General features: G+C 45.1%; 1 protein-coding gene across 1 annotated transcript in view; it reads right to left on the minus strand.

The window, feature by feature from the left end:
* Window positions 1-18,320, minus strand: part of NFASC (neurofascin) — a 183,770-nt gene extending 165,450 nt beyond the window's left edge. The window contains exons 1-2 of the mRNA XM_040423988.1: window positions 17,989-18,320; window positions 12,791-12,797 (exon numbers count right to left, since the gene is read on the minus strand). The gene's annotated coding sequence lies outside the window, so the exon portion shown is untranslated. The remainder of the gene's footprint in view (window positions 1-12,790; window positions 12,798-17,988) is intronic.
* Window positions 18,321-18,669: the final 349 nt, after the last annotated feature.

Below are 18,669 nucleotides of genomic sequence, written 5' to 3' on the forward strand. Positions count from 1 at the left end.
GGGAGTTAGAAAAACTGTTGAGCATGTTTGCATGCTGGGAGTTGTAGTTTCACAGCAGCTGGAGTGACGAAGGTTGCTGATTGCTGGTCTATACCATGGACCCAAGTACAACACAGAGCAGGGTCTTGGAGTCTGAACAATCTGCAGCTACAGATGAACATGCACCCAGATGTCTCTGCCCTATCTTCTTGAAAGCAACCAATAAATAAGAAGTTAGTGTATGAGGCAGCAAACAATGTATTGGAGTCTCTTTATAGATTAATATCGGCAAATCATTGTAACTAAAATTACTTAATAGGGACTGATAAACTTCATGGTGGTGACAACGTCAAGGTCTGGAAGTGACATAAAGAAGGGACTTTTTTAGAGAGCTTGTAATACGACATCAAAAATATGCACCACCCATGGGTGTGATCAAGTTGAACTTTAAATTCATGGCACAACATCCAACACTGTTGCAGTGGCAGAATGGTCACGAATAGCGGAAAGGAAGAACGGAACACTACGAAAGCACTACGGAGTGCTTTCTGGGGTTCCGTTCCGTGCCTCCGCACCGCAAAAATATGCACCACCCATGGGTGTGATCAAGTTGAACTTTAAATTCGTGGCACAACATCCAACACTGTTGCAGTGGCAGAATGGTCACGAATGCGGAAAGGAAGACCTCAACCATGTGGACGGAAAGTGGCTGCTCTTGGGGAGAGGGACGCATCTATGCTGGTCTTGGTGGAAGCTACCCACTACAGAGGAACCCCACAATGTAAGAGTTATACCCTTGACTGCGCTGTGATCCCAATACCATACATGACATGCCACTTTGCCTCAGCGGTTGACCAGTCACTAATAGGCACACCTTTTAGTATAAAGGGAGTAACATGCACACTGTAAGTTTTGGCTACAGTGTACAGTACAGGTCCTGCAGCACCACATGGCGGAGTATCAAGATCTAAGACCAAGACCTCGGCACTCCATCTGTTGTTCAACTACAACTCCCAGCATGCACACTTGCTTGGCTGTTCTTGGAACTCTCCACAGAACTGAATGGAGCATGCTGAAAAATGTCGTTTGACAAGAGCGGGAATGCTGGAGCTGCTGGTCCCTCTCAGTATCACTTGTAGTGGGCCTCATGGCGGTACCACAGGTGGGTGCTGAGACAGGTGTTAGTGCACAGCATTAGTTCCAAAATAAGAAATCCACATCATTTAACAATTTGTCAGTCTTGTGTGCCTAAATTAAACACCTGTCTAATCATCTGTGATGGTGAACTATGGTCCATGAATCCAGAGGACTCCAGACAGTTTTTAATATGGTAAGCTTCATAAAGTTGCGTTGTCTCATACTTGCGTAGGGACCGAACTAATCTTTTGTGTAATATTCCAATTTTTTCAGAATATGTGCTGCTGAAGAGACCAAAACTAGCGAATGTTACACATGATACAAACAAAAGTAATTTACATCCGTGTGATAATGCACACAGATCCATACAAGCGCATACAGACCTCACTGAGCATTAAACAGTAGACGTGTGTTGCAACCACAGCACAGACAGTTTTTAATAAAGCTTAGAAGTATGTACAGAATACATTAAGTTTATTAAAAACGTACGTAAAACTAGAATTTAGCACCTATTCAAGGGATCATACCACAATTCACATTTCTCACCTAAAGATAGGACAGGTGATAAATGTCTGATCACTGGGGGCCACACTGCTCGGATTAAGTCCTCATTAAAAAGACCAAATGAATAGATTTGCATTTGTTCCACAATTTTGCGGAACGGGTGCGGGCCCATTCATTTCAATGAGGCTGCAAAAGATGCGGACAGCCCAAAGTTGTTCCGGTCCGCGGCCCTGCAAAAAATATAAAGAATGTCCTATTCCGATTGCGGACAAGAATAGGCTTTTTCTACATATCGCCGGCCCTGTGCGTTCCGCAAAATGCAAAACGCACACGGCCGGTATCCGTGTTTTGCGGATCCGCAATTTGCGGGCTGCAAAACACAGCACGGTTGACTGAATGTAGCCTAAAAGGGGAATTCATCATTCCTCTTAAGCTACTGGATTTATGACTTTTCAATGCATTTGCAACTTTTCTAGTCGTAATCTGCATTTTACAGTGCCTTTGGCAAATCTACGAAAAGAGAGCATGGTGAGAGAAGAGTGAGGGCGGGCTATCTCACTATTATTTATGACAGGAACTGGCATAATAACTCCAAGCTACTATAGATTTCATTCTGACGCACGGAGCAGGCAGGTAATGTATGACGAGGCCTGCACGTAACACACGCCGGCCTTGATAAGTCAGGGCCTAAGTCCTTGCAAGCAGCTCCTGGTATTTTATGAAACGCTTTAGGCAATTTTCACACTTGCGGCAGTGTGACCTGTATCTTTTTTCACATTTTTAGGACGGTATTTTGAATGCCGGATCCAGCACTTAAACATTCCTATGGGGAAAAATGCCGGATCCGGCATTCCGGCAAGTCTTCCGTTTTTTTTGGCCGGAGATAAAACCGTAGCATGCTGTGGTTTTATCTATTGCCTGATCAGTCAAAAAGACTGAACTGAAGACATCCTGATGCATCCTGAACGGATTACTCTCCATTCAGAATGCATGGGGATAAAACTGATCAGTTCTTTTCCGGTATAGAGCCCCTAGGACGGAACTCTATGCCGGAAAAGAATAACACTAGTGTGAAAGTAGCCTAATAGACAGTGAGATAGCTTCGTATAGAGTAGCATTATTACAGCATTATGCCTCCACACAGCGCTGCCATTCTTCTATGGAAAGAGTAGAGTCGTGACTACTACTTTTGTACACCCTATTGTATAACACTCTCCACGAGGCTTCTTTCTGAAGGGATACTTACTGAATGATGTGCCATGTATGTGCCACGTCCAGAATGGCCTACAAATTGCATAATACACACAAACGAGGCTTTATGAGGACAAAGCAAATTATTTTACAAATGCTACTTATTCTTCAGAGGATGAGGGAGATGTTTATCAGGCCTGGCAGATGTGCCCAATGTCTGAAATATATCATGCAAATTATGTGTCACTTTGTATCAATCAATGTATCAGTTGTGTATCCAATCTATTATTAGCAGTGACTGGAGAGGGGACGGATCCGCACTCGTGTTATACATAATGGATGATACACTAGCCTGGATGGCTACTGGACACAAGTCATTTCGGAATGCCCTTTATTCTGACCTTCAAACAAGCTTTCTTATGGTCTGCCTAGGGACAGTCCAGTTCTTGTGCTAGCCTCTATATTGCCAGTAACATATCTGTTGTCAGGAACAGCTGATAACAGCGGACATATCTATCACAGACGACGGCAGGACAGGATTCTGTGACATATTAGGATGTATTAATGCTACAGCGGAGGAAATATCATCAGACGTATCCATAGGCCCCCATTAATCTCACTTTGGCTGGTATAAATCAGTATACAATAGCACAGTATGGTACACTATTAAATAAAGAGACATCCAGGAAAAGTTTAGATTTTTTTAAACACATGCCAGCCTACGGGCGATTTATGCCACATTTATACTTACACAGACATTCTTTGAAGGTATTGATCAGGAAATCCTCCCAACATATACTTCTGATGTACAGTATAAAATGCAGGGTGAATACACCCTTACTTGTCTTTAAAGGGGTATTACTGTTACAAGTTATCCCCCTATCCACAGGATAGAGGATAACTAGAGAGGCGGGGGGTCCTACGGCTGGGATCTCCAAAAATCACACCTCTCACGGACCCCCAAAATAAAGGGAGTGTCAGGTCGGGCATGTGCACTGCTACTCCATTCCTCTCTGAAGGAGTTCCAGCGATGCAGACTGAGCCTCCCATCATGTAGGAAACTACAACCCATCCCATTCATTTGCTGTTCCCTGTACAGTAGATGGTTAGGTGTGCTGCTCTGCAGGAAAAATATCAAAGGGACCTTCATCCCGTCTCCAGAGCTGCTTAATGCATAACATTTGATGATGAAAATACCCCTTACAATTAAAGTTACTGATCTTAAAAGGGTTGTCCATATCCCTATCTGCCTTTGCTCCGAAATGCTCCGATGCTCATATCAGGGGAGCTAGAAGGGTGAAGATAGGGATATGTCCGGGTTCAGCTCGGAATCCTGACAACCCCTTTAAGTTGTTCCAAGCACCACTTCTGGAATCAAAACGTTCAATATGTGATATTTCCCCCAACTTGACATAACTTTCATGTAATTCTAAAAAATACAATGTGGTCCCGGGTAGACCCTACAGGGAAACTTCCTGGTGGGCCGATGCCCAGGAGGCTGCCTGGTAAGTAATGATCTGATGCTCCCCTCCTGACTCATAAATTCAACCGTATTGCCAGGCAACTTGGAGTAGGAAAGAACGTGGCCACCACAGAGGGGCAGTTTTTGAGGAGGTGTTTAGTGCTGCTGGGGCAGTATTGTGATGCACTGTGGTATTTGGCTCTGCTGGGGTGGTAGAATGTGCCCTACTTTGGTATTGCTGGCCCTGACACTGCACATAACATTGGGCCACTTTTATTTTAAAAAAAAATTCCAGGGCCACTTTTAGTTCCCAGTCCGCCACTGAATATGGTCTCCTCATTCATTTGAAAAACACCCATAAAACTTGTCAATATGCCAATTTAGCCAGAATTTTCAATCCATTGCCAGAAAAAAAATAACATGAATTTGTCCTATGTTTTTAGGGCCTTTTCACATGGTCAGTATTCAGCATCACTATTCGTAAGCCGAAGACAGAAGCCGGTCTAAAACACAGACAAGTCGCTGATCTCTCCATTATACTTTTTCTCTCCATTACAACTAGTGTGAGGCAGGGTTCACTATCCGTCTGCTTCATGGCGGCTCATGAAATGTTGCTTGGCATTAACCAATGGGTGGAGGAATTCTTTATGCGGGCAGTGTCAGAAAGTGCTGGGTACCATTCTGGTGCTTGCTCCTTCAGCAGCTCCTCTCTCACCCCCGTCACAGCCTCGTTCTTTATAATCCTGCATCTGCCAGACACAGAAAACACTACCCCCTTCTACCACTGCATATGGATGGGACATCTGTGAAGTGGCAGTGCACACATGTATAGATGGGGTTAATTAACCATTTTCCATGGTGGATTACTGTTATGACATTTCCTGGCCTTCCTGTGTGGAATATCAGTACATTATTACTAAACCCACGCAGATCTCAAGTATCAGTCACTGACCCTGTCAGACCACCAGAAAGCTGGTTGATATGGATGATCGGTTCTTGATCCGTTCTCCTTTGTAATGAAGCAGATGTATATATTTTTGGGGATATTTCTTAAGTTATCTTGCACAGGCTCCGTTCTGGGTGACAACCACAGAGTGAAACGTCTGCAGTGCTCTTGGAGGTTGTCAACCAGCTTTCTCCAAATCAGTTTGCAGTTATCTTCCTAAACCCTATTTCCCGGCGCCAATGTCAGTCTTCATAGTAGTCAATGCCCTTCTGGTCATAAACTGAGAAGATCAGGATGCATCATGATAAAGGCTCCTTCCCACACTGAATATGAAAATGTGGAAAATGAAAAAAACATGTATTTATTTGGTAAAATGTCTAATAAAATGATAACACTTTTGTTTTATAAAACATGTGATTTCAGAAAGCAATGCTGCCACAATGCTACACATACAGATCTCAACAGCAGCCATATAAAAAGCTGAACGACTGTATTCACTCTTCATTAAAATGTCCTCACACTTCCAGTCACAGCAGTTATGTATCCCCATTATCCACAGATGTCACCAGCGCAGGTTTATGCCTCCGCTCAAGGATGGTGAGCAGCTGCTGTCCAGTGGCCGGAGGCTCCTTTGTCTGCTCCACGTCATGCAACTGGACAATGAGGCTCCAGCTGTCTCCCGCTGGACATCTGGCCTTTTACCATCAAAAGTTAGCTAGGAGTTCCTGCCTTCTGACCACTGGCCAATATTAGTAATAACCCAAGCAACACAAGTCCATCTAGATTGTGCTCCAAAGGCCAGCGACTGCTAATAATTCTAGACAAGACCTAATATTTTCCAATTCTCCCAATTTGCGCAATCTGACATAGAAGTCTTTATGGGCAAATTTCCCCAAAGTGCCTGATCTGTGATTCGGTGAACTGAAATGTAATTTATGGCTGTGCAATGAGGGGTCTGCTGTATTGTGTAGACGTAAATGTTGTGGAGTAATTTCATTTCAAACCCACTAATATAAGTGCTGGCCCCATATTTTGCATTGTAGATAATAACATTGTGGATGGGGGTAAAGGATATGGAAGGCCTTGGTTAACATGGACGCATAAGTCAATTTAAATGACGTCCCCAAAGTAGAATTCACTGTATCTGCATGTATCTTTCCGTTAGATGTTTTGTGTGTCCAATACAAAAAAATGTGGAGTTCAACCACTTCTTAAAGTATGTAAGTTCATTTACACCATTTCAATACCAGGAAAACCTGCACTAAAAAATAAAACCTGGCATTACACGCTTTACAATGGTGTTTGATGAGTGACTATGTTGTCCATGCATAACCAAATCTCAAGGACCCTAATATTTTAAAGGAATTGTGCACTTTTGACAATCGCGTTTCCTTAAAAGGGTCCCCTGACTATAAACTGTTCATAGGGTGCACCGACCCACCACAGCAGACTATAGTCTTCGTATAACTTCTCTGCAGCACCCCCAGAGGAGAATTGATGTGTTACAAGTATGCACTGAAATCAATGGGCCCAGTGTAAGGCCCCAGTCACACGACTGTATTTTTTGTCCGCATCCGATCTCCATTTTTTGCGGATTGTATGCAGACCCATTCATTTCAATGGGGGCACAAAAAATGTGGACAGCACACCATGTACTGTCTGCATCCATATGTATCCGTAGTCCCACAAAAAAGATAGAGTATGTCCTATTCTTGTCCATTTTACTGTTCCAATGAACCCGTGTTTTGCGGACGGTTGTGTGAATGCACTCTAATGCACAGACAAGCCAGGTCAGAGATGATGAGGACTGATTGACCAACTCTATTAACCTAGAAATCACTAAACCAGATAACCCCTTTAAAAAAAATCTCTGGGCAGAAAAGTTTTTGCCAATGTTAGGGTTCATCCTGAGGAGTTTCTTGTCTGGTTCTAAGTGTTGTCATGAACCATATGGTCTTTTGTATAAAGTGGACTCTACTAACCCTGAGGACGAGTTACTTCTGTCATGCAGAAGATGAGCCAGGCTAGGCAAGCATGATATGGAGTAATCAGGCGGTAAGAACACCAGAGATCTTCATATCCCAGGACTAAATAAGATTTTGGGACAGGAGATTGGCACATAGGTGGCCATAAAAGAAATGCAGATGGTGCTACTGCAGTGACCTCTATCTTCACACCTCGATCCCCACAATGATTAAATGCCGTGCTGGAGGTACATGCCACCATATTGAAAGAAATGTCTGGCAGAAGGGCGTCAATGTGTGATTCTGTAGAAAAAGCTGAGAGAGTGACAGAAGGGAAAACAGCAGGGGGTCCTTGGAAAGAACTGAAAAGGGTATGGAAGCTAATGGAAAGAAAGCTCAATATGCTTTGAGGGAAAGGATACAGCGAGATATAAAAGAAAGGGACAGGACAGATGTAGAGGTGGAGTTGAATGTGCTGGATGGGGAGAATGATATACTATACATGTGGTTGGTACATCTTCATTGCTTGTAAAGAAATCCCCACAGATTTGACATGAGAGTCCTGTGAGGAACCACTGGTATGGTCCTCAGTAATAAGGTCTGCTCCGGAACCATGTACTGTATGTGACTCAAAAAACTGGGGGCATTGCCAATAGCAACAGTCAGAATACAGCAAGATCATTTTAACAAAATTTGTTAGAAAATGATGGAAGTGGTCCACAGCAAGCAACAACCCACTGGATTCTGGAAGCATACAGATCACCTGCAAGCAAACTAGAGCTACTGATGTCCTAGCTATAGTATGCAAAGTACAATACAAAGTATATCACATCTGCTGAAGTATGTAACACTATACCACCAGCCCGCCAACATAAATTCCCCTCTGACATTTTACTCTCATGAGATACGTGTATTTAAAATTTAAATGATGCAGCCCTGGGGGCTGAGCTGCGGTAACTCGGCACAACCACTACAGTGTACTACGGTATGCTGTCTGCTTCTGGCTCCATCCACTGCATTGGTTCTGGAATCTGGCAGCCAGGGCTCTTGCTAGCAGCTGATCGGTGGAGGTATTGGGTATCGAACCCCCACTGATCTTATATTAATGGACTATCCTAAGGATAGGTCATCAATAGTGAAGTCCTGTAAAACCCCCTTAGGGGATCATAAGACGCCTCATGACAGGTGCACTCTAGTTCTCATATGGATAGAGATGTATAAAATATAATGTATTCTCTTCCTCCTAGGATCCTGGTTAGTGATGCAGAGATTTGAGCACTTGCTGCCAGGTTCCCATTCAGACTACAGCTGATAGCTGAAGAATCCAGCAGCAGGACACCCTGTGATCACCTTATTGTTGGGGGATCCATCTAGCAAAAAATGTATTGCTGACAGAAACAGGCCCTGAATGAGAATGATCAAAATGCTACTCAAGGAACTGATTCAAATGATATGTTTTATTTACAGCAGACAAATTAAAGCTGATTATTGTTCAGATTTAAATGGGAACAGCCCCATGAGAATAAACTGACCACAAAGTGTCCTCCTGCTGGGACCTCCAATGCCTAGCTGTAACCCCGCAATAAAACCTCCACTTTTCCTGAAGTGTTCCCGCAGGGGAAATTAACGATTAGTCAGTGCCCACTGGACAAGACAAGTCATCCATCCAGGCAGGGCCGGTCTTTGGGGTGTGCGAGCTGTGCGGCCGCACAGGGTGCCATGGCAACAGGGGCGCCCGACGGCCGACACAGCCACTGGCGGATCCAGGGCGCGGTAGGGGGAGGTGGGGGGGAGGGGCACAGGGAGATGAACGCTTCCATTGTGGAAGCGCTCATCTCCATAGTCATCTGCATCGCTGTCCTCAGGACAGCGATACAGATGGCTGTGCTGAGGCGGGGAGGGAGAGGCGTGTCCCTTTCCCTTCCTCTGATAGGCTGCAGGCACTAGGCCGGCAGCCTATCAGAGGCCGGCGCAGGCGGCGCGATGACGTCATCACGCCGCCTGAGCCGTACAGCGCGGAACACAGGCCAGAAGAGGCCTGCATCGCTGACACTGAGGTAAGTATAAGTGTTTTTTTTGTTTTTTTATATATGCAATACTTTTACTGGCACATTGGGGGGCTGTTATTACTGGCACATTGGGGGGCTGTTATTACTGGCACATTGGGGGGGCTGTTATTACTGGCACATTGGGGGGGCTGTTATTACTGGCACATTGGGGGGCTGTTATTACTGGCACATTGGGGGGCTTTTATTACTGGCACATTGGGGGGCTTTTATTACTGGCACATTGGGGGGGCTGTTATTACTGGCACATTGGGGGGCTGTTATTACTGGCACATGATGGGGGGCTGTTATTACTGGCACATGATGGGGGGCTGTTATTACTGGCACATGATGGGGGGCTGTTATTACTGGCACATGATGGGGGGGCTGTTATTACTGGCACATGATGGGGGGGCTGTTATTACTGGCACATGATGGGGGGGCTGTTATTACTGGCACATGATGGGGGGGCTGTTATTACTGGCACATGATGGGGGGGCTGTTATTACTGGCACATGATGGGGGGGCTGTTATTACTGGCACATGATGGGGGGCTGTTATTACTGGCACATGATGGGGGGCTGTTATTACTGGCACATGATGGGGGGCTGTTATTACTGGCACATGATGGGGGGCTGTTATTACTGGCACATTGGGGAGCTGTTATTACTGGCACATTGGGGGGGCTGTTATTACTGGCACATGATGTGGGGGCTGTTATTACTGGCACATGATGGGGGGGCTGTTATTACTGGCACATGATGGGGGGGCTTTTATTACTGGCACATTGGGGGGGCTTTTATTACTGGCACATTGGGGGGGCTGTTATTACTGGCACATTGGGGGGGCTGTTATTACTGGCACATTGGGGGGGCTGTTATTACTGGCACATTGGGGGGGCTGTTATTACTGGCACATTGGGGGGGCTGTTATTACTGGCACATGATGGGAGGGCTCTTATTACTGGGACATGATGGGGGGGCCGTTATTACTGGCACATGATTGTGGGGTTGCTCTTGTTACTGGCACATTATTGGGGGCACTATAGGGGCATCTACTGGGGCCACAAAGAAGGGGTGTTTTATATGGGGGCTCTGTACATTGGAATTTTATACTGGGACACATTATGGTGGGCACTATGGGGAAGGGGGGAGAGGAGTACTATGGGGTCATCTACGGGGGGCACTAAGAAGGGGTATTTTATGCTTGCAAATTAAGGGGGACACTAAGGGCATCTACTGGGCCATTTTATACTGGTACATTATGGGGGGCACTAGAAGGAAGGGGGAGAGGAGCACTATGGGGGCACTGTATAGGGGTATTTTACACTGGCACATTATGGGGGCACTATGGGGACATTAGCTCAACTGGGGGCATTACAAGGGGGTATTTTTTGCACTGTCACATTATAAGGAGAATTATTTCTACTGGGGGGCATTATGGTGGGCTTTATTACTCCCCCATAGTATGACCCCCTAGTAGCATCACCAGCCTCTCCCTGCTCTGCTATCCCTCTTCCCCTTCTCCAAATCCTTATTATGAAATCTTTCTCATTAGGATAAAACACAACATCAGCTCCACCGAGCCCCCCAGCCAAGTGTTGAAGTGGTGTCTGAGATCCCCAAGTGCCAAGCCAAGTAATTGTAAATTTTCATGTGAAATATATAGCCTACACTGTGCCACACAATATACAGTATACCTCTACACTGTGTAGTCTGTTCTATAAGCACCATTGTTCTGTGGCGGCGGACAGAAAATAATCTGGAAGTGCCCCTCCCGAGACCAGGCTCTGGATCCGCCACTGGACACAGCTCGCAGTCGGTCTCTTACAGCAGGCCGGCCCGAGATTGTGTGAAAAACTATTTGTTGCAAAAATTGTTTTCCTCTTTGTGTATGTTTAACCGTTTAATGTATGGTGAACCGGGGGGGGGGGGCGCCACAAGATTAGCTCGCACAGGGCGCCTGAACACCTAAGGCCAGCCCTGCATCCAGGGTATATGAAAAACTGGATAGTATATAAAATATATTTTAATTATAGATTACAACTAGAAGCAATGGTTTAAAAAATACAAATGTGACATTCTGCTCCTGTATCAATTCTGCACGCCCGATCAGCAGTACCATTGCTCTGAATTCAGGATTGAATAATCCCATTTAACCAACATATGAAATACATTAAGTAGAATATATCTATTTATATGGGCCGTTCAAACAAGAGCTGACAAGATAGTAAATAAGGAGAAGAGAGTAAAAAAAGAACGTACTGGTTATGTGGCTACGCAAGTGAGAAGCTGATGGCCGACAGCTTTGGGCAAAGGCAATTCACGGGCCCCACGCTCTGAAGAACTCCCAGTATCAATTAGGATACTAGTGAGTAACTCGTTAGTCAGGAACCTCAAAATATAATTTCATTTTATTGGTAATGTTTTGAAAATATAAAATATAATGGATGACTGGAGATGCAAAGGGTCGTCCGTCTAAATAAAAAAAAAAAAAAGGCTCAGAATGGGTAGAATAATAAAATACGTAGTTTTTACAGCACCTTACCGTTCCCCTGCTGTTCTCCCCTTCCAACGCTTCCTGGTCAGTCTCTACTTCCTGTTCCCACTCCACATACAGGAAATTACCACTCAGCCAATCACAAGTTGTGGCGGGTAACCACTGTAGCCAGTGATTGGCTAAGCAGCCATTTCCTGTGTGACAAGAAAGACCAGGAAGTAGAGACTGGCGGGGACCGGAAAGCAGCAGGGGATTGGTAAAGTACCGTAGGTATTTTTTTATTTTATTCTTTGTAACTTAATTTTTTATTATAATCCCTTGCTACATACCGTTCTGAGTTCTTAAAATCTGAAATGGTAAATTGTAAAATACATAAAATGTTCAACTAAATGTTGAGAAACCCAAGTCACATAAAAAATTACCGCAAACAGATCGACGATAAGCAGGCATGTAGAGGACACTCCATTTCCATCTCTTTTGCAGGGAATTATTTTGTTTTTGTTTTTTTTTTATAGCAAAAACTGAGCACATTTGCAGATATTTGACATATCTATAAAAATAATGTAAAGATTAGCTAAGATTTAAATATGGATAATCTTGTATTAGGACGAAACAAACACTGCAAATGACTATCTTGCTTCTAAGTAATCTGCCGTTGGAATTAACATATCATTACTTTACAGTTGTATAATGCGTCCCAGCATTGGCCTGCTGATAGAAAAAGATGATGATATGCAATGTCCCAAAATGAATCTAATTCCCCTAATCTGCCGATTTAAATCCTCTTCATTCCCCCCGGTCGCTGCCAGTTCACTGAATATTTTATTATAATCGTTCCACAATGCACTATTTTCCTGGTTGCAGTCCCACTGGCCACATAATACAGCAGCATTTATATTCATTTATATTGCAGATTTAGCTACTTTATTCATTTTATTTGCGGTATTTTTTGTGCCTGTTTATATAGCACTGCCTATTACTGAAATGAATTATAGATGTTAGTCGAGCAGTTAGGCCTCTTTCACATGTCTGTGTCAGTAATGGCCTGTGCCAAGATGGTCAGTGTTTCATCTGTGATGGTGTCCGTTTTTTCCTCTCTGTACCAGGGCTGTGGAGTCGGAGTCGAGGAGTCGGGGGAAATTTTGGGTACCTGGAGTCGGAGTCGGCAAACAATGCACCGACTCCGACTCCTACTAAATTTAGATTGGAATAAAAAAAAAAAAAGCAAGTTTAAATGTCCCAATTCACAAAAAGTTATAATTAATGACTTCTCTACTGTAAGAATAAAGACCAATGCATGCAGTGCCTCACGTAACCGCAAAACGAACACGTTAAGTGACCGTGAAGAAGCATGCTTTTCATGTGCTTCACTATATGGCACGCAACGCACAATTAGGAGCTGCAATACTTATACTTTCCATAGTGTTGTGTTCTGCTTTTACAGGGAACACATGTGTAACCTAGCCTCTCACTGATAAGGGATTAAATAAATATGTTTTTTGCAGGACTAGAGAGTGAGACACTTGTATAAGTGAAGGGAATGGAGGGCCAATAGTTCAAGACTGAAGCTGTAAACCATTGGAAAAACTGCTGTCATTCAGCTAAGGCTATAAAAACTTGTAAACTCTGATTGTTAGCTTAAACTTTAAACATGACTATGGGATTCTCCTAGGAAAATCATGTTTTAGAATAAATGCCCCTTCCTGGATCCCCCCACTGCCCTATCTTCAGCAGCAGATAAGCACACAAAGGAGAAAGCAGCGGCCCAACTACCTCTCTGCTAGAAGAGCTTAGAAGAACTTGGTGGAACAGCTTCTTGGATTCAACTGCATATTCGCATATTAATACAGAGGAGTCGGAGTCGGGGAGTCGGAAGTACATAAAACTGAGGAGTCGGAGTCGGAACATTTATCTACCGACTCCACAGCCCTGCTCTGTACATCATCCATATTCTACGTGCACTGCTAGGCTGAAAGAGGGATTTCCAGAGCATCTCCTATCAATGGTCTATTAAAACCATCCATGTTCTGTCAGTGGTTTTCACAGACCCGTAGACTTCAAGGGGGTGTTTGGTTTGCATCACGGACCAAACTAGTGCACGTCTCCATTGTTTTTCCACTCTCCACAACAATGTGCAAGTAAACACATTAAAATCAATGGATACACATCCGTGATTCACTAAAGTGTGAATGAGGCCTTACAGTCCAGTCAAATTCCATTAGTCCGCCACCTGATATTTCAGAAATGCTGATAATCTGACATCTTCTAGCAAATAACCAAGCAAACTCATCTGTATATTTACACTGATTTGCTACTACATAGAGTATATACTTCCATGATTCATCTCTCCGCCATGTCAGCCCTCTCAGGCCTCTGCACCCCCTTGTGTTATATTCAGCTCACGTCAACTTATCTTCTAGGCCTCTCTCAATGCCACCAGACCAGTGATGGCTAACCTCCGGCACTCCAGCTTTGGTAAAACTACAACTCCCAAGATGCACACTTGCTTGGCTGTTCTCAGAACTCCATAGAAATGAATGGAGCATGCTGGGAGTCGTAGTTTCACCACAGATGGAGTGCCGGAGGTTAGACATCACTGCACTAGACAGTCCTTCTATTTTCATCAAACTCCTGACTGTACTCCAACTATTGAATTTTCAGATTTTTATTTATCCGCTTTCTAAAAATTCAATAAAAACTATTGTGAGAAAAAGAACTAGTGTGCACGCTCAAGACCACGTACAGGAGGCCATGTTCCCGTACAGATATAGACAGTGGTCTAGAGATTCTGACGTCTGGTTCTGGTCCAGTCATACAGAATTGTCTATCTTGCTGTACACCATAAATAGTACCTCTGGCAACTTCTGCTTCTGTTCCATACACTGTATAGTTTCTGGCGTCGCAGCTGCCCAAAGCTTCTAATCGATGGGGACGTCAGGTGTTGGACACCCACGGATTTGGTACTGATGATCTATCCCAAAGAGTAAGTCATCAATAACTGTACCCTGGACAACTCCTTTAAATTTTGGGGGGGGGGGTCTTGCTGTATATGCCATCATGTTTCACCAGTGTTGATAAGATTGCTACATGCATAAACTAATATTTGGCTGACAATAACCACTGTAACATCTGCTGCCTGGATATGTGATATCAATGGTGTTGATGGTTATTAGAAGGACTAGTGTTTTTTTACTGACTGTCCAAATCCACCAGGTATACTGCGAAAGAAACCGCCACAGTTTCACAGTGTCACAGACCTGCTCATGGTTTAGACCCACTTAATGGAGCTAAACCGCGAGCAGATCCCTCTGCAAAAAGAGGACATGTCCATTCTTCGCGAGGCCTGGAGAACCACACGTAAATAATCTGCAGACACATGAGGGAGCCAGTTTCATTGTGGGAGCTGAAATCCATGGCAAGAATCCACCGTGTGAACATGGCCAAACTGGTTCTTGATTGTCTAATGCCCTCAGTGGGGGCTATAAAAGCCGAGATCTAGGGCTAGAGTCATATACATGTTTCAGTGTTCAAACTTGTGACTTTATTTTAAAATGTTTAATTGTATTTTAGCTTGTTAGTGATTATTGGTTGCATTTCTGAGATTATGTGACCTGATTTCTCACTGCATGCTACAAGTGAATGTATCAGGCAAACTGATTCGCTCCTCTGGTTCTTATGCGTTCCACCGCATTACACATACCCATAGAAGCTGCTCCGGGCACCAGATGAATGACTCTTCACCTGGTAGCACTGTTTGGTTCATAATGCTACATACTAAGCTAGGAAGAAAAGAATGACAATGAGCTCTTAACCAGCTCTGCCTCTATTGCCACCAGATGTAAGGCAGCTATCCTATAAGTCTATGTTTGACCCTTTCAATAGGCCTTGGAACGTAACTCGGATATTAAATAAGCCAGCATCTCATCTGCAGACAACTGTTTTAGGGTAATTGCCCCTCATCAGTAATCAGTGCAGAGCAGAGAGTACTGGCTTAACTGGGATACATGGTTCCTTACTGTGCGATATGTATTATGGCGCAAAACGCACGTAATCATGTATGGCAGACAATGGGGTTTAGGCCATGCCAACCAGTGGGGAGATCAGTGATACTAAAAGCAGTACAGATTACATGAACATCCCCTCTACAGACTGTCGTCAATAATATATCTACCCATGTAAACGCTCACTCTGCACTTGAACTTGAATTAACCAGCACAAGACATAAAAAGAGGACACAGGGTTTTCAGCCATGTCATCGATTTCAGGACAAGGAAGAGTTTTATAACTAGGCTGGAAGATGTACTAATGGGTCATAAAAGTGCCATATATACCACGGACAGGGCAGAATACATACCACCAGCACATGTACAGATACCTTCTTGATACAAGACTCATCCTGGGCTCTAGTCATATACTGCACAGGTTCCATGATCTACACAGATTCACTGTGATGCCAATGTGGGCACGGCTAATGTGGTAGATTTACTATTGTTTAAGGGGAAAAACGCAAAGCGCGGATCCACCAAATACAGGTGACTTCCATGTGCTTTCCGCATCTGTATGTACGTTCTCCATCAGATAGAACATGTCCTATTCTTGGACCCATTGAAGTACGCCAAAAAAAACGGATGCAACATGGATGTCACACGCGTTTAAGGGACTGCACGATACATACGGTTGTGTATGCACCAGTGGCGCAGAGGCTATGTGACTTGTCTATTACATCGTTAAGAGGGGAAGGGGTGTGGCTAAGTGGAGGGTGTGGCCTAATATGCACACCATAAATTGCACAAGGCGCATTATTTTGGCACACAGTAAGAAATAGGTCAGGGATGCCCAACCTGCAGCCCTCCAGCTGTTGTAAAACTACAACTCCCATCATGCCTTGCCTGTAGGGTGTTCGGGCATGTTGGGAGTTATAGTTTTGCAACAGCTGGAGGGCTGCAGGTTGGGCATCCCTGAAATAGGTGGTAAAAACACAGACTAGATAAGCTAAAGGTGCGCCAGATGTATCCTCTGGCGCAATATACTGATAAATCCGGCATCTCTAGAGTCTGCACTGATTACCAGCAAATCTTCCCCAGTATCTTCACGCACAGGCGTATTCTAATAGGTTGACTACACACGGTCTATGAACAGAAAACATTCAATGGTGCCCTTCTGCCATGGCCCATCTGCATCCTGACAAATGGGTTCGCCTTATGGCTTGCCAATATTCCCCAGTGCCATGCACCTTAGGACAGGCCCATATCTGTTCTTCTCTGCATCCACGTGAAATCCTCATCCGAGACATGGGGACAGGGTTTTTGCGACCCTGTTCTTATCCATAGGAACGTTACAGCAGAAATCAATGGCCTGTCACAGACTTAAGGCAGAAAATATGAAGGCTAGCCCCACCAAATGACAATGGAGCAAATCTTCACGTGGATCAAACCCACCAGAAACATTGGATTTTAATCCGTCATGTGAACAAACCCTTAGGAACCCTCTTTGCAGATTCTGTGAAATTTGCAATAAAAAAAAAGTGCACCATGACGGAAACCCATCAATGGGGGCTGCCCATTGCCCAAAAAAGAAATATGGAAATGGGGAGGCAGATGTGACCCCAGCCTTACAAACATTCAGGTTAGTATAACGTGACTAAAAGACCTAAAAATCTCAAAAATGAGTGAAACAATCATTATGCCTAATGCTACAAGAGCAGCACCACTAGGCAGCTGCTGTGAGGCCTGTGCCACCATGCCGGCCTCTGGTTGGCATCGTCTACTCCTCATAACCTACAGCGGACTCTCCATAGGCACCCCACAGATGGGAGTAGGTGACTTCCCTCCTACAATGGAGTCAAAGACTTGGGGTGACCGGGCACCCAGGTTTATGGGGTGGTCCGGCACCAAGGCTAAGGTCCAGTTTGGAGTTCCCTCAAGGTGCACCCCTAATGATACATTCTCCTTTATGAAGGCCATGGGGAGGTGAAGTTGAGGTTCTCCTCAATAAGAGGCTGTGGCAACCATTGCAGCCATATGTAAGGGAACTCAGATTAACCTCTTAAATGCCAGCCCAGATATCCCCAGCCCTACAGAACAGATATGGAGAATGGACAATGGTCTTCACATGGACAGGACAGCCAAGAGTTTTCAGTGAGGTACACACAAAGGCACAGTATGGCAGAGGTGGCCCTGGCACAAAGAGGGGACAATGAGGCAGGTACAGAGCCCCAAGCATACCAGGACTGACCCAGGACGGGAGAGACCCGCAGTGCTGACCTGTCATATCTGCCGGTCCCGATGTCCGCAATGGTCCTGTGACTGCGCAATTCCGCCGCCCGGCCGGGTGATGCTGCAGGAATGTGGAGCGCTGCGGTGGAGCACAAGCTGCTGCTCTGTAGGCGCACCGCTATATGCCCGCCCGGTGTAGAGGGAGAGGCATCTGGCACGTAGATACAAGATGCTGGGATGATGCAGAGGCGTCCTACACACTGGGTGGGTGCAGGGCTGGAGGTGACCAGGACGAGCTGCCGGACGGTCAGGACTGTGTGACAGGCTGTCAGGGAGCTGTCCCTCTCTTCGTGCACCGCATTAGGGCAGAGACCAGCGTGCGCGTCCCCCGAGCCGAGCGCGCCCCCGCCTCCCCTCACTATACAGCTGGCGGGCCCGGGCCGGGAGCGCGCCTCGGCTGTCGGAGACCAGTGTGAATGGCTGGCGGCAGAACAATGCATGGAATAACCTACACAACACAAGGCCATATGGTGAACGGAGCCCTCACACACCCCTGCCGATATAGAGAAGGAGGGCACGTCCCCCAGAGTGGGCAGCCCTGGGGGAGATTTATCAATGCAGCAGGTGTGCCAGTCTACAGGCTCCATTACGAGAAATCCAATGGACTTCTTACCCAAGACCACCCAGCTTACCAACTGTCTGTAAAGGAGTAATGCATTTCCAGTGA

Source organism: Bufo bufo, chromosome 3 (genome assembly GCF_905171765.1).
Source record: "Bufo bufo chromosome 3, aBufBuf1.1, whole genome shotgun sequence".
Taxonomy (NCBI): domain Eukaryota; kingdom Metazoa; phylum Chordata; class Amphibia; order Anura; family Bufonidae; genus Bufo; species Bufo bufo.